Below are 13151 nucleotides of genomic sequence, written 5' to 3'. Positions count from 1 at the left end.
CACATTGACAACTTCTTTCATTAGTGTGGTACATTCATTGCATTTTATGAGTACATTTTGGAGCATTGCTACACAGCATGGATTATAATTCATATTGTAGTTTACACTCTACACCTTTATTCTTAAAGGGGTGCTGAAGGGAGATGATCTTTGTTCTGTAGCTACTTCCTGCTGGTTAGAGGCAGTAGACCCTACCTGACAAGGTGTAAAACCTTCCTGCTATTCTGTCTCAGTTGGAGAAAGATGAATCTGGCATTCTGGGTGAAGCTTGATGAAATCCCCATATGGCTAACAAGATGCTGATTCTGGAAGAAATAAACGTGATTAGAATTTTGAGAATATATGATCCCACTAAAGGGATACTGGACCACACAAGTAGAAAAGGCCTGTTGCCTATAAAGGCTGTATTTTCCCGAAGTTGGTTGGAAACAGTATTTTTTCAGTTATTTTAAGCTGTTGGTTAACTCTAGGGTGAGATTGCAGTAGACAATGAATTTAGGTATAAATTGCCAATCCCATTTTCTGTGGTAGAGGAGAGGAATGAAAAGAGGCATTGCCCTTTTAGTTAAGCTACAGGAGATGAAAGCAGACAAGATTTTTGAATGGGGCGTCTGGTTTGCCTTCCCCCTAGCAATCGGCATTTGGGCTAGAGTTAGAGGGGACAGCTGGCTTTGACACAGATGCTACTTAGCTCTTTCTCTTGAAGAGGGATTTCAGGCTATGCAAGTGACGGGTACTTGTGCGTTCCGTCAGATGCTTCTAGTGAGCTGGCACTTTCTTGGGCAGCTGGCTTCACTCGGGATAAGTGCACCAAGCTGGAAATTAATGAGCTGTAGGAGTGGTCAGAACTGCAGAGTGTAATTCTTTTCTTTTGGCTCTAATTGAGAGTGAGGCTTGTTTTCTTGCCACATTTTGATCAGAACCTGGTTTCCAGGTCCTGAGTGAGAAAACGTTGCCCATGGACCATCTCAAAGGGGCTAAGCTGAAGTGAGTCTTAGCCACCTCATTTGTCATTTTCCTTCTGGTGGTAAAATGCTTAGCCCTGGTAGGATGGCATGTGGATCTGCCAGTCCTCCCCAGGGTATGAGTGGGACAGGTTCTGTAATAAGGGTTAGGAGGGATACCTGGGTTAATCACATTTATTAACTACTTAGAAATTGAGGTTTACCAGGACTTTTAAAAATGTTCAGTGTTAATGATCTAGAATAGAGAAGATATCACCGTAATCATCAGGCGTATATCTAAAGTAGGAGAGATAGGTATAGCACTTAATACTAATTAATGCAGTACTCAATGCATACGTTTTTCTTTGAGCTGCAATTAATAGATTTAAGTTCCAGGTTTGCAATATCGTACATGTTATCCCTCCATGGGAGCAGGCATAAAGCCAATTGTGTTTAAGTTCTACTCACAGTACTCTCGTGACCATTGCTCCACTTGGTATGTCCTTCACACAGCCAGCATGCTGCAGCACCATGACCTTAGAAAGAAGTTAGTAAGGTAGTTTCCAGTATTCCACTGGCCTGGTACATTACACCCTTCCGCACTATAAAAGAGTCTGGAGGTGATCTCCATTGTACATTTGGCTTATTGAGCCATCCTTGGCTGCTGCCAGAGTTTGAAACTGCAACGTGTCTCCTTCAACTTCAGGAGCATAAACAGAGATGTAGCAGATAACTTTTATTGTTTTAGGGGTCAGTGACCAATCTAGCCAGTAACTCATGGAGAGGCATCCTGCAGTGTATTGAAGGGCCTGGCTTGAAGGCACAGGAGTGTTTGACAATGCTGAAGTCTATCTCTTGATTTCATACACTTTTTAAACACTTCCAGTGCAATGCTTAACATAATTTCAGTTATTATCCTGCTGCTGTTTTACAATATAAAGGCATCTATAAATGATCTAAACGCTTAGTTTCAGTTTCTAATAAGCTTTTACTTTAAGGTGAAATGGGTACCTTTATTAACTAAGCCACAAGAATTTTATTAGGAACAACTTTGTGAAGTTTCTCTGCTCTTCTAGCAGTTGAATCAGTTCCACTTTTAATTTATACATTAAATTTTCACTTGCAATACAGCACTGACATTTAAAGACTCATTTTTAGGTTACCTTTCATGGTTATCCAATTTGTAACAGGTGAACTCCAAATCTGATTTCCTAGGCACAAGTAAACTTACAAAGTTAAAAACAGATTTCAAAGTTCAGACAAAGTTAATTACAGATTAAAACAGAAGAGAGAATTTCATACCCTTTGGCATTTCTGGAAACTCTTTTGATGTTAATTGATGGCACAGGAGGCGGCTCCTTATTTTCCGGGACAGGTTTAGTAACCGGTCTGGATCTTGATCCCTAGTCACACCTTTTATAGGCACAACTGAGTTTAAACTAATGGAAGTTTGAGTTGTATTTCCTCATTTTTTTAAGGAGACATGATACGAGGTTTCTGGCTCTCAGATCTGTCTGTCTTCTTTTACACTGGTTTATCTAGAATTCAGGGTCCTATACAGAGGCTGCTCTTGGCTATACTGTGGCCACATGAACCAGTAGAAGGCAAATTTTCTTGATTCTTGAGAAGCCACTCCTTTGGGGAGTTTACAGGTGGGCTAGAATCATACCCATTATTCTAGGAAGAATGAAGAAGCACTTTTTAGTCAACTGATCTACCATGCCATATTCCAAACCTGACTAAAACTTAGTTCACCACTTCAAATTATTTGGTCTCAGCATCAGCCGCTGCTCTGGTCTCAACGTCCTGAGAATTTAATCCAGAGCCCTGCTGACAGGTGTTCCTGTGGCCAACTTAGGCCTTGGGGGATGCCTGATGCCTGAAAACTTCGAAGTTCAGACCAATGTGCCCAAGACAGATTGGTGGGGGAAATTCTGAGCAGTTACTCCAAATCAAAGCACCTGAGATTAGTCTCACTGGACATTTTGCTGCCCTCTGAACGAAAAGGCCAACGATTGGGGCCATTCAGTTTACTGCTCTGGTTCTTGGCACCCCTACATTCCAGGGTCCGAGACTGACGGTACTGCTACCGAAACAGAAGCTCCTCAGGGAACGTTTGGCTGCTCTCTGAATCAAAGCGCCCAAGCCTTCAAGTCTTGGGGGACATTCAGAGTTACTTTCTTGTTCCTGTCACCCCAGGAATCACAGAGACCCTGCTGCTAGGTGTTTCCGATAGATTGGATGCCTTCCCAGACGAATATTGCTCCTTCCTGGAGAAGGGGCAGAAAAAAAACTTCTTCCTCTTACACAGGTCTTTTACTGTTTGGGAGTTTTCCTGGTAGCCAACCATCAAAACGTGATTAAGTGATTAGAGTTCAGTTGTTCTAGCTAACAGGCCTTGGAACCCTGAGGCAGTAACTTCCTAGCTAGTAAATGCATTTTCAGTCTCATAATTTTTAAGACATTTCAAAGCATTTTAACACAAACCTGTAGTGAGAAATTCAGTAGCAGGAACTGGGAAGGTAAACCATGGGTGAAGGTTAATTATGGAGGTAGCCCTGGCCTGTGACCCCACTGGGAAAGGGACTCCCACGGCATGCATCTTTGGCCCTGCCTGTTGCCACCTTTCCGTCCAGTCCCAGGCCAGGGTGGCTCGGTGTGGTCTATGGGCAGGTGGGCCTGCGAAGGCATGGACCCCGGAAGCCACAGGCGCTAATCCCCCAGCAGGGCCCAGTGAGAAGACCCCTGGAGAACATCTGGGCCTTCTCCCGGCTTGCGGAAGAAATGTTCTGAATGGCGCATTTCATGAGGGTCTTCCAGCGGCTGTCTTGGGGGTGGGGCATGGCACCAGGTGACACGTGGGCTGCTTGCCAGGTTCCAGGTGCATGTACTGATTCCCTGTTTCACTAGCCTGCTTCAGGTAGGTACGAACGTTTTTAAGGCTCAGTACATATCTGCAGATGTTTTCTGAAGAAATTTGGAATGCCACCTTCAACTTTAAGCATGATTTGAATCTTATTTCAATATTAATTGTAGGTATGTAGTATTTTAACAGTTATTCTTCAGTAATTTGTAGAATTATTTTAGGAATATCTCTTATTGAATTATAATTCAGATAAAAGAATCACTTTTAGAAAAGTTCTATACGTAAATGTCCAGTGTAATATATACTTTTTTATAAACAAATCAATAAGTAAGGCTCATTTGTTGTCTTTAGAAAATAGGGATATGGAGGGGTGGGCTACTGAAGTCTAGGGGAATCAAGGTATCAGTTAAATTGCCTTTGGGTGAAACCTAAAGGCTGACATAGTAAATATAATGCTCATCATAAATGCATGCCCCCTTCAGTGCTAGCGTTCTCTCCTTTCATGGGCATTTACTTTTCTTCTAACTGTATCATAAAGTGGAAAAGAAATACAAGGTAGGGAAGTGGACTTGGCTCAACGGATAGAGTATCTGCCTACCACATGGGAGGTCCATGGTTCAAACCCAGGGCCTCCTTGACCTGTGTGGAGCTGGCCCACATACAGTGCTGATGCATGCACGGAGTGCCATGCCACGCAGAGGTGTCCCCCGTGTAGGGGAGCCCCAAATGCAAGGAATGTGCCCTGTAAGGAGAGCCGCCAAGCGCGAAAGCAAGTCCAGCCTGCCCAGGAGTGGCGCTGCACACTTGGAGAGCTAATGCAGCAAGATGACGCAACAGCAACAACTAAAAAAGAGACACAGGTTCCCTGTGCTGCTGACAAGGATACAAGCAGACACAGAAGAACACACAGCAAATGGACACAGAGAACAGACAGCTGTGGCGGGGCAGGGGGCATGGGGGGAGAAATAAATAAAAATCTTTTAAAAAAATAAATACAAGGTAAACATTGCGGCATCTAATTTTAAAAATAATTTCATTTCAGTTTATTTTAAATTGCCTTCATGATTTTACAAAGTACCTTTTGGTTGGCTTTTTCATCTATATAATAAGCTTATATTGGTTCCTACTTATCATTTGATTTAAAGAAATAAAATCCAGTGCCTCTGCCACAGTGCTTGGGAAGCTCAGAACTTTTAAACCCTTTCCCCTCTTCTGTCAGTGAACAATTGACAGGATATGGGTTGTAAAACAGTCTAAGGGCTAATTTGCAGTGTTTATGTTCTTGTGCCCTCTGATAGTTTCCTTGAAAAGTTGTTTTCATAGCTGAAAAACTCTGCTTTGTCCTCAGCCTTTGATCTTTTGCTTTGATGCTCAAGGAAAAGAGTGACATGGAAGATCTTGTTAGGCAAGGTAACCCTGTGAAGATGATTTAAAAGCAAAAAGGAAAAGAGAGAGGGAGGAAAGGAGGGGTTGAAGAAAGAAAAAGAGAAAAGAAAGTATGATCATTGTTGGGGAAAAAATATGTCTTCTGATCCTGTCTCTGTCTCTGTGTCATCCTCAGTAATTTTCTTAATCTCTCTGGGCCTTTGTTTTCCTATCTTTAAAATGGGAACGGGGGAGTGGGTGTAGCTGATTGGTTGATCCCCTGTTTCCCATGTATGAGATCCTGGGTTCAATCTCTGGTAACTCCTTAAAAAAAAATGGTAAGGGGTCTACAGCTCTACAGCACTGCCCAACCTAAAACTCACACTACTACCACCTGTATGTTAGGTTTCAATTATATATGCCACATGTCTATTGGGAATACAAAGTCTGACAGACTAACTCAGTTATTAGTAAATCATTAGTATTACAATTCTTTTTTCTTAGGTTTATTTTTATTTATTTTCTCTCCCTCCCCCCCAGTTGTCTGCTCTCTGTGTCCATTTGATGTTTGTTCTTCTGTGTCCACTTGCATTCTTTTCAGCGGTACCCAGAATCTGTGTTTCTTTTTGTTGCATCATCTTGCTGTGTCAGCTCTCTGTGTGTGCGGCACCATTCCTGGGCAGGCTGCACTTTCTTTCGCGCTGGGCGGCTCTCCTTACGGGGCACATTCCTTGCGTGTAGGGCTCCCCTACATGGGGGCACCCCTGCGTGGCACGGCACTCCTTGCGCGCATCAGCACTGCGCTTGGGACAGCTCATCACGCGGGTCAGGAGGCCCTGGATTTGAACTTGGACCTCCCATGTGGTTGGTGGACGCCATATCCATTGGGTCAAATCCGCTTCCCAGTATTGCAATTCAAGATAAGAATGTAAGTACATGGGTGTAACTTTCCAATATATATATTTTTAAGATACGTTTTATTTATTTCTCTACCCTTCCCCCCCATTGTCAGTTCTCTGTGTCCATTTGCTGTATGTTCTTCTGTGTCCATTTGCATTATCTGGCGGCACTGGGAAACTGCGTCTCTTTTTTGTTGTATCATCTTGTTGCGAAAGCTCTCCATGTATGTGGCACCATTCCTAGGCGTGCTGCGCTTTTTTTGCATGGGGCGGCTCTCCTTATGGGGTGCACTCCTTGCATGTGGGGCACCCCTATGCGGCATGGCACTCCTTGCGAGTGGCAGCACTGCATGTGGGCCAGCTTATCGCACCGGTCAGGAGGTCCTGGGAATCAAACTCAGGACCCTCCATATGGTAGGCTAACACTCCAAGCAGTTGAGTCACGTCCGCTTACCCCAATATTTCTTTTGATTAATTCTCCTCGTTGGGGAAAATCTCATTTAAGCCTAGTACTGCTTTTCAGGCATCTTCAAAATCTTGCTGAATCATTAGAATCTTTCTGTATCAGTTGACCTTTCAGTGTGAGGATTTTGTCCTTGAAATTGTAGATGGGGTATTGATTTTGAAGATTGATGTGATTTTTTAATTTTATTTTAAGTAAGAGAGGAACAATTTTTCTTAGTTTTTTTCAACTGTAAAGCTAAAAGATAAAATTTTCCTTTAAGATACACTTTATGTTGGCACAAGAAAAATAGTTAACTGTTGCAACTTCTTTTTCTGTTTTTTTAAATGTTCGAGAAGTTTTTATTGTGAAATATAATGTAGATATAGAAAAGTAAATATTAGGGAAATGGACTTGGCCCAGTGGTTAGGGCATCCGTCTACCACATGGGAGGTCTGTGGTTCAAACCCCGGGCCTCCTTGACCCGTGTGGAGCTGGCCCATGTGCAGTGCTGATGCACGCAAGGAGTGCCACCCCACGCAGGAGTGTCCCCCATGTAGGGCAGCCCCACGCGCAGGGGAGCCCCATGCGCAAGGAGTACACCGGTAAGGAGAGCGGCCCAGCGTGAAAAGAAAGAGCAGCCTGCCCAGGAATGGCGCCGCCCACACTTCCCGTGCCGCTGAGGACAACAGAAGCTGACAAAGAAACAAGACGCAGCAAATAGACACAGAGAACAGACAACCGGGGAGGGGGGAGGGATTAAATAAATCTTTAAAAAAAAAAGAAAAGTAAATATTAAATGTATACCTTAATGAATTATTCTGACGTGAACTCCTGTATTCCCTTTCTTTATATTATAAATAAGCTCATCCCTTTGACTTTCCTAGGCTATTTAAATTTAAGGCAACTTGCCATGTCCTGAGAATAAGCAGTTCTATAGTCAAATATTAGTTGAAAATGTCATTTTTGGAAATGCCCATAACATTTCTGGGATTGCAGCAGAGTGGGAGTACAGTACTTGAGTTTAGTTAAGACCTATTTCATGTTGCTTTAAGCATGGGAGAAATTTATGGGTTGGGATAGAGTAGCATTAGGATAGGCTGATCCATAGCAACTGTCTGTTAATAGTTTTTTTCTTTATTCTTTTATGGAAAGATATATTCACTACAAAACATAGACTGAGATTTTGTAAAGCTATATGTGAATAGATTTGAATTATGTCTGAGTAAATCATTTCAATTATTTTGTTTTAGGAGTATCATGTAATGTTAACATATGCTTTTTTAACTAATATCCCTCAGCTGAATTTCTTTAAAATGCATATGGCATTTTATCTAGGTATTGATAAAATATTGCTTTGATCTTCCATAAAAATGTCATATTTGGAGGCTGTTTATGGTATTTCTTAAACTAGGTGCTGAAAGACCACACCGAAGACCACAAATCCCAATTTTTCCTGTCAGGCATGATTTAAATCACATTATTAATGTTCATTATGTATTATTTTTCTACTAGAGAAATCCATAGAATTTCATTCATTCATTCATTCATTTAGCCATAAGTAAATATTTATGGAGAGGCTATTATGTGCCAGGAGCTGCAGATAAAAAGAGAGCTGGAATAATATGAATTTGGGGAGAGAACGGTAACATGAGCTGCAATGTAGTGTCCTTCTGCTGTGACATAGGTATGCGCTGGTCGCCTAGGGGACACAGAGGATTACCAAGTAAGGGTTTCAGATGTCTTAAGGAAGAGTCGGAGTGGTCAGAAGATACAGAGGTGAAGACATCCCAAGCAGTGGGAATAATTATGTTTAAGCTTAGGAGGTGGGAGAGAGTACAGGATATGCTGGCAAGTACCAGTAGTTAGGCATGGCTGGACCAAAGGTTGCATGTGTGTGAGTGTTGAGTGACAGATCTAGAGAGGAAGAGAAGGATCCAATCATGAATCCATTCTCATAGTTCATTTTAGGTATATCTACTTTATCAAAACATTCTTAAGATCTTCCGTAGAGCTTTTCCCTTTACTAGCCCAAAAGTTTAGAATTTCAGATGGAAGTTAATTCTGTAGGGTGGTGTATTAGTCAGCCAAAGGGGTGCTGATGTAAAATACCAGAAATTGGTTGGTTTTTATAGAGGGTATTTATTTGGGGTAGGAGCTTACAGATACCAGGCCATAAAGCATAGGTTATTTCCCTCAACAAAGTCTATTTTCACTTGCTGGAGCAAGATGGCTGCCGACGTCTATGAGGGTTCAGGCTTCCTGGCTTCCTCTGGGCTCAGCTCCTCTGTTTCCTCCTCAAGGTCAGCTGTAGACTATGAGGCTCTCTAGGCTTTGCCTCTTTCCACAAGGTCAGCTGTAGACTATCAGGGGAGCGGCTCTGTCTGTTACCCTGGGGCTCCAGCTTAAGACTTCAGTATCAAACTCTAGCATCAAAACTCCAACATTAAGAACCCCAACTCTGTCCTTTGCCATCCCTTTTATCTGCGAGTCCCCATCCACCACGGGGTAGGGACTCAAAGCCCTAACGATGTGGCCCAGTCAAAGCCCCAATCATAACTTAATCATACCCAGGTACAGATCAGATTATAAACATAATCCAGTATCTATTTTTGGAATTCATAACCGTTATCAAACTGCTGCGGGTGGGATTGGTGGTAAGGTACAGTCAGTCTTTGAAAAGAGTGCTACTCTGGGCTCTGCAAGTCAGGAAGCCTCACCATTTCCACCTGTCCAGGAAGGGTAAGGTCCCATAGTTTTTGCTTTTGTAGATTCATGTTCTTATATCACCGTTGCTATTCATTGGGTTGGGGATTCTATTTTAGTTATGAATATCTTACCAAAAATACATGCTGAACAACCAGGGGCATATACAGGTATATCATGTTTGTAATTCCATGATAGCCGGCTATTTCATAAACCTTTCTGAGTTTTAAATACTAAATTTTGGTTTTCCTTTCAGTTTTTATTGGCAATTCTTGATTCATATGTAGGATTTGCGTGACTTGCTGTTCAAGAGCTGGATTTTTCCTCTCTTTGTCTTTGCATGGTGGCATTTGAATATAAGCAAAACAGAATCTTTATAAACATCTTTATAATTCGTTGTAGCATATAATCTTTATAAACTTTTTATAATTTGTTGTACCATGTTTACATTTAGCATGTATGTATTAAATGCCTATTACTTGCTAGTTTGAGAAACTCCTCCCATTGAAGACAAGTTTAGATTTCTAAAGTCTTTCCTGAGTGATTTGCCTAAAGCAATTCTAGGACTGGTGACTGTTAATGACATCAATTTTGTTCATGTCTATGAAAGATTATCAGTTTAGAGTTCCTAAATAGAGAGTCTCTGTCCCTATACTTTGGCGAGAGAGAATTTTTTTAAAAAGCATGATCTGAACCTTCAAGGAGCTTATAGTCAACAGTATGGTAGCATAGATAAAACATAAAATTTCCCATTTTAGCCATTTTGAAGATAAAATTCAGCAAAGCGGATGTAGCTCAAGTGGTTGGGCTCCTGCTTTCCATGAACGGCATCCTGGATTCGATCCCTCATACCTCCTAAAAACAAACAAACAAGTGAAAAAACCAACTCGCATTGGGGAGTGGATGTAGCTCAGTGGTTGAGTGCCTGCTTCCCATGTACAAGGTCCTGGGTTCAATCTCCATTTACCTCCTTAAAAAAAAAAGCAATTCAGTGGTATTATTATATCCACAATTTCTTACTATCATCACCATCCATTACCAAAACTTTTCACAGATAGCTATTTGTTAATTTAGTTGATATAGCTGATTTGTTCAAATCTGCATTTTGGATTTGGTTATATCCCCCTAGTATTCTTTTATTTTTTAACACGCCTTTCATTTTCTCCTCCCCTTTTTCTTGTCATTGATTTGCTGGAGAAACCATATAATTTGTTCCATAGACACTTCCACATTCTAGACTTGGCTGATTGCTTCCTTGAAGTATTTAACTTCTTTTTTTCCCCCTCTTTCCTGTAAACTGGTAAATAGGTCTAGAAACTTAATAAGATTCAGGTTCAGCTTTTTTTTTCCTCCCTAAAAGCCAAGTATACCTTATAGGTGGTGGTAAGTACTTCCTCTTGCATTACATGAAGAGGCACATAGTTTCTGGTTGTCCCACTTTTGTGATGCCAGCTTTGATCAGGCGGTTCCATTAGCTAAGAGGTAAGTTTCTTGTAAAGTTCCCCAACATCCTTACACCTTACTTTTTTTTTTTTTTAAACTTGAGAAGTTTTAGGTTACAGAAAAATCATGTAGAGAGTACAGAGTGCCCATTCCGTCTCACACCCCAGTTTTCATATTATTAACATTTTGCATTAGTGTGATAACTTGTTATAATTGATGAAACAATATTGTTATAATTATACCGTTAACTATAGCTTATGGTTTACATTATGGTTCATTTTTTGTATTGTACGGTTCTATGTTTGTTTTTTTCCAGTAACTTAATACAACGTAAAATTTCCCATTTTATCCACTTTCAAATATTCAATTTAGTGGTGTTAATTACATTCGCAGAGTTGTGCCTCCATTGCCATTATCCATTGCCAAAACTTTTCTACCACCCCAAAGAGAGACCCTGCACCCATTTTGCATTAACTACCCATTCCCTGCCCCCCACCCGTGCACCCTCTGCAAACCTATGGTCTACTTTCTGTCTCTATGAGTTTGCATATTCTAGTTATTTTATATAAGTGGAATCATACATTATCTGTCCTTTTGTGTCTGGCTCATTTCATTCAACATGATGTCGTAAAGGTTCAAACCGTGTTACAGCATGTATAAGAATTTTATTCCTTTTTTTGACTAATATTTCACTGTATGACTACATTTCGTTTATCCATCAGTCTTTTCATAGACGTGTGCTGCTTCCACTTTTGGCTATTTGTGAATAATACTGCTATAACATTGCTGTACAAATATGTGTTTGAGTCCCTGCTTTGCAGTTCTTTGGGGTATAACCCTAGAAGTGTGATTGCTAGGTCATATGGTAATCCTAATACTTAACTTTCTGAGGGACTGTCAAACTTTACCTCAATGGCTGCACCATTTTACATTCCTTATTGATGTGCAAATGTTCTTATTTCTCCATAACCTCTCCAAGAGTTGTCATTATTATTTTTAATAGTAACCATTCTAGTAGCTGTGAAATGGTATCTCATTGTGGTTTTAATTTGCATTTCCCAGATAGTTAATGATGTTAAGCATCTTTTTATTTTTTATTATTTATTTTTTTAAAGAATGGTTTATTTTTATTATTTATTTATCCTTCCCTTCCTCCAGATGATTCTCTCATCTATCTGCTCATTGTTTGCTTGCCTTCTCTAGGAGACACTGGGAACCCAACCCAGGGCCTCCCACACGGGAGGCAAGTGCCCAATGGCCTGAGCTGTATCTGCTGGCTTGTGACATCTGTTCGTTTAGGTGTCTGCTTGTTGTGGCAGGGTGTGGGCATCTAGCTTGTCAGAGTGTGGTGTCCAGCTTGTTGTGGTGGGTACGGGTGTCTGCTTGTCTTTAGGAGGCACCAGGACCTCCCATGTGGTAGGCAGGTGTCCAACTGGTTGAGTCACATTTGCTTCCCTGAGCATCTTTTCATGTGTTTATTGGCCTTTTGTATATCTTTGGAGTTGCAAAATGGTGATTTTCTAATTCTGTCATTCTTTTTGTTTTTATTAGTTGAATTTGTTCACAAATTAAACAAAAATAAAAGAACTTACCCTCGTTAATTAATTGGTTAGTCTGAAATCATGTGAAGAAAATCATGTTTGATTAAATGTTCGATTTCATCCTTGTTTTATTATCAGCTGTCAAAATAATGAGTTGGTCCAAGCAGTCCCCAGTGGTAACCAGTAAATGGTCTGTTTGTTTTTTGTATCATCATTAACCCATATGTATGTTTATATTTGATATGTTTCAATCCATGTAAGTCATTGTTTCTTTTTCTAAAAGCAGTTTTATTGAGATATTCACATACAGTCTATCCAACATGGCTTTCCCTATAATCACAGTTTTGTGCATTCATCACCACAGAAATCTTTTTTAACGGCTTTGTTTTTTGTATCATTATAACCCCATATATGTATTTGTATTTGATATGCTTCAATTCATGTAAGTCATTATATTCTGATGCTCAAAAATGCTTCGAGTTGGTTCCTGTCTCTTTGGACATGATGGCACTTCGATTTTTTTTTTTAGTAGATGAGAAGAAACCTTGATTTGACTCTTGTCCATATTCTTCCAACTATAATTTTGCCCTCTTGAAGGAAACTCTTAAGGAATAGTTGTGACTTAAACCGCTTAGCGGAAGAGTGCATTTGTGGACCTATATTCCTCCTGTGAATATAGGTCTTAGTAGCAGGAGGGCAAAAGGTACTTGTGCCAAGAGCCCAGGCTGCGTAGTAGTGGGAGAAGCTAGGGAAAATTAGCCAGAAGCATAGCATAGAGGGCTTTGCCAGATAGGATGAGGGATTAGGATTTTAAAACTCAGGAACCAAGTTCTTGACGCTTTAGATCTCACATGAGATTGGTTATTCTTGAATGCCATTTTCATTGCCGTTTGCACAGAAAAGCTTAGCTGAAAAAGTTAGTATATTATAAATAAATTCTGATGA

The 13151-nt window shown here is 40.6% G+C and overlaps 1 protein-coding gene across 6 annotated transcripts in view; it reads left to right on the top strand.

Moving 5' to 3' along the window:
* The window catches only part of PIK3CB (phosphatidylinositol-4,5-bisphosphate 3-kinase catalytic subunit beta), a 203427-nt gene that overhangs the window by 75653 nt on the left and 114623 nt on the right, over positions 1–13151 (top strand). The gene's annotated exons all lie outside the window — the stretch shown is intronic.

Source organism: Dasypus novemcinctus, chromosome 4 (assembly GCF_030445035.2).
Source record: "Dasypus novemcinctus isolate mDasNov1 chromosome 4, mDasNov1.1.hap2, whole genome shotgun sequence".
Lineage (NCBI taxonomy): Eukaryota > Metazoa > Chordata > Mammalia > Cingulata > Dasypodidae > Dasypus > Dasypus novemcinctus.
Note: the sequence above shows the minus strand (reverse complement) of the source record. Positions and strands in the feature narration are given on the sequence as shown.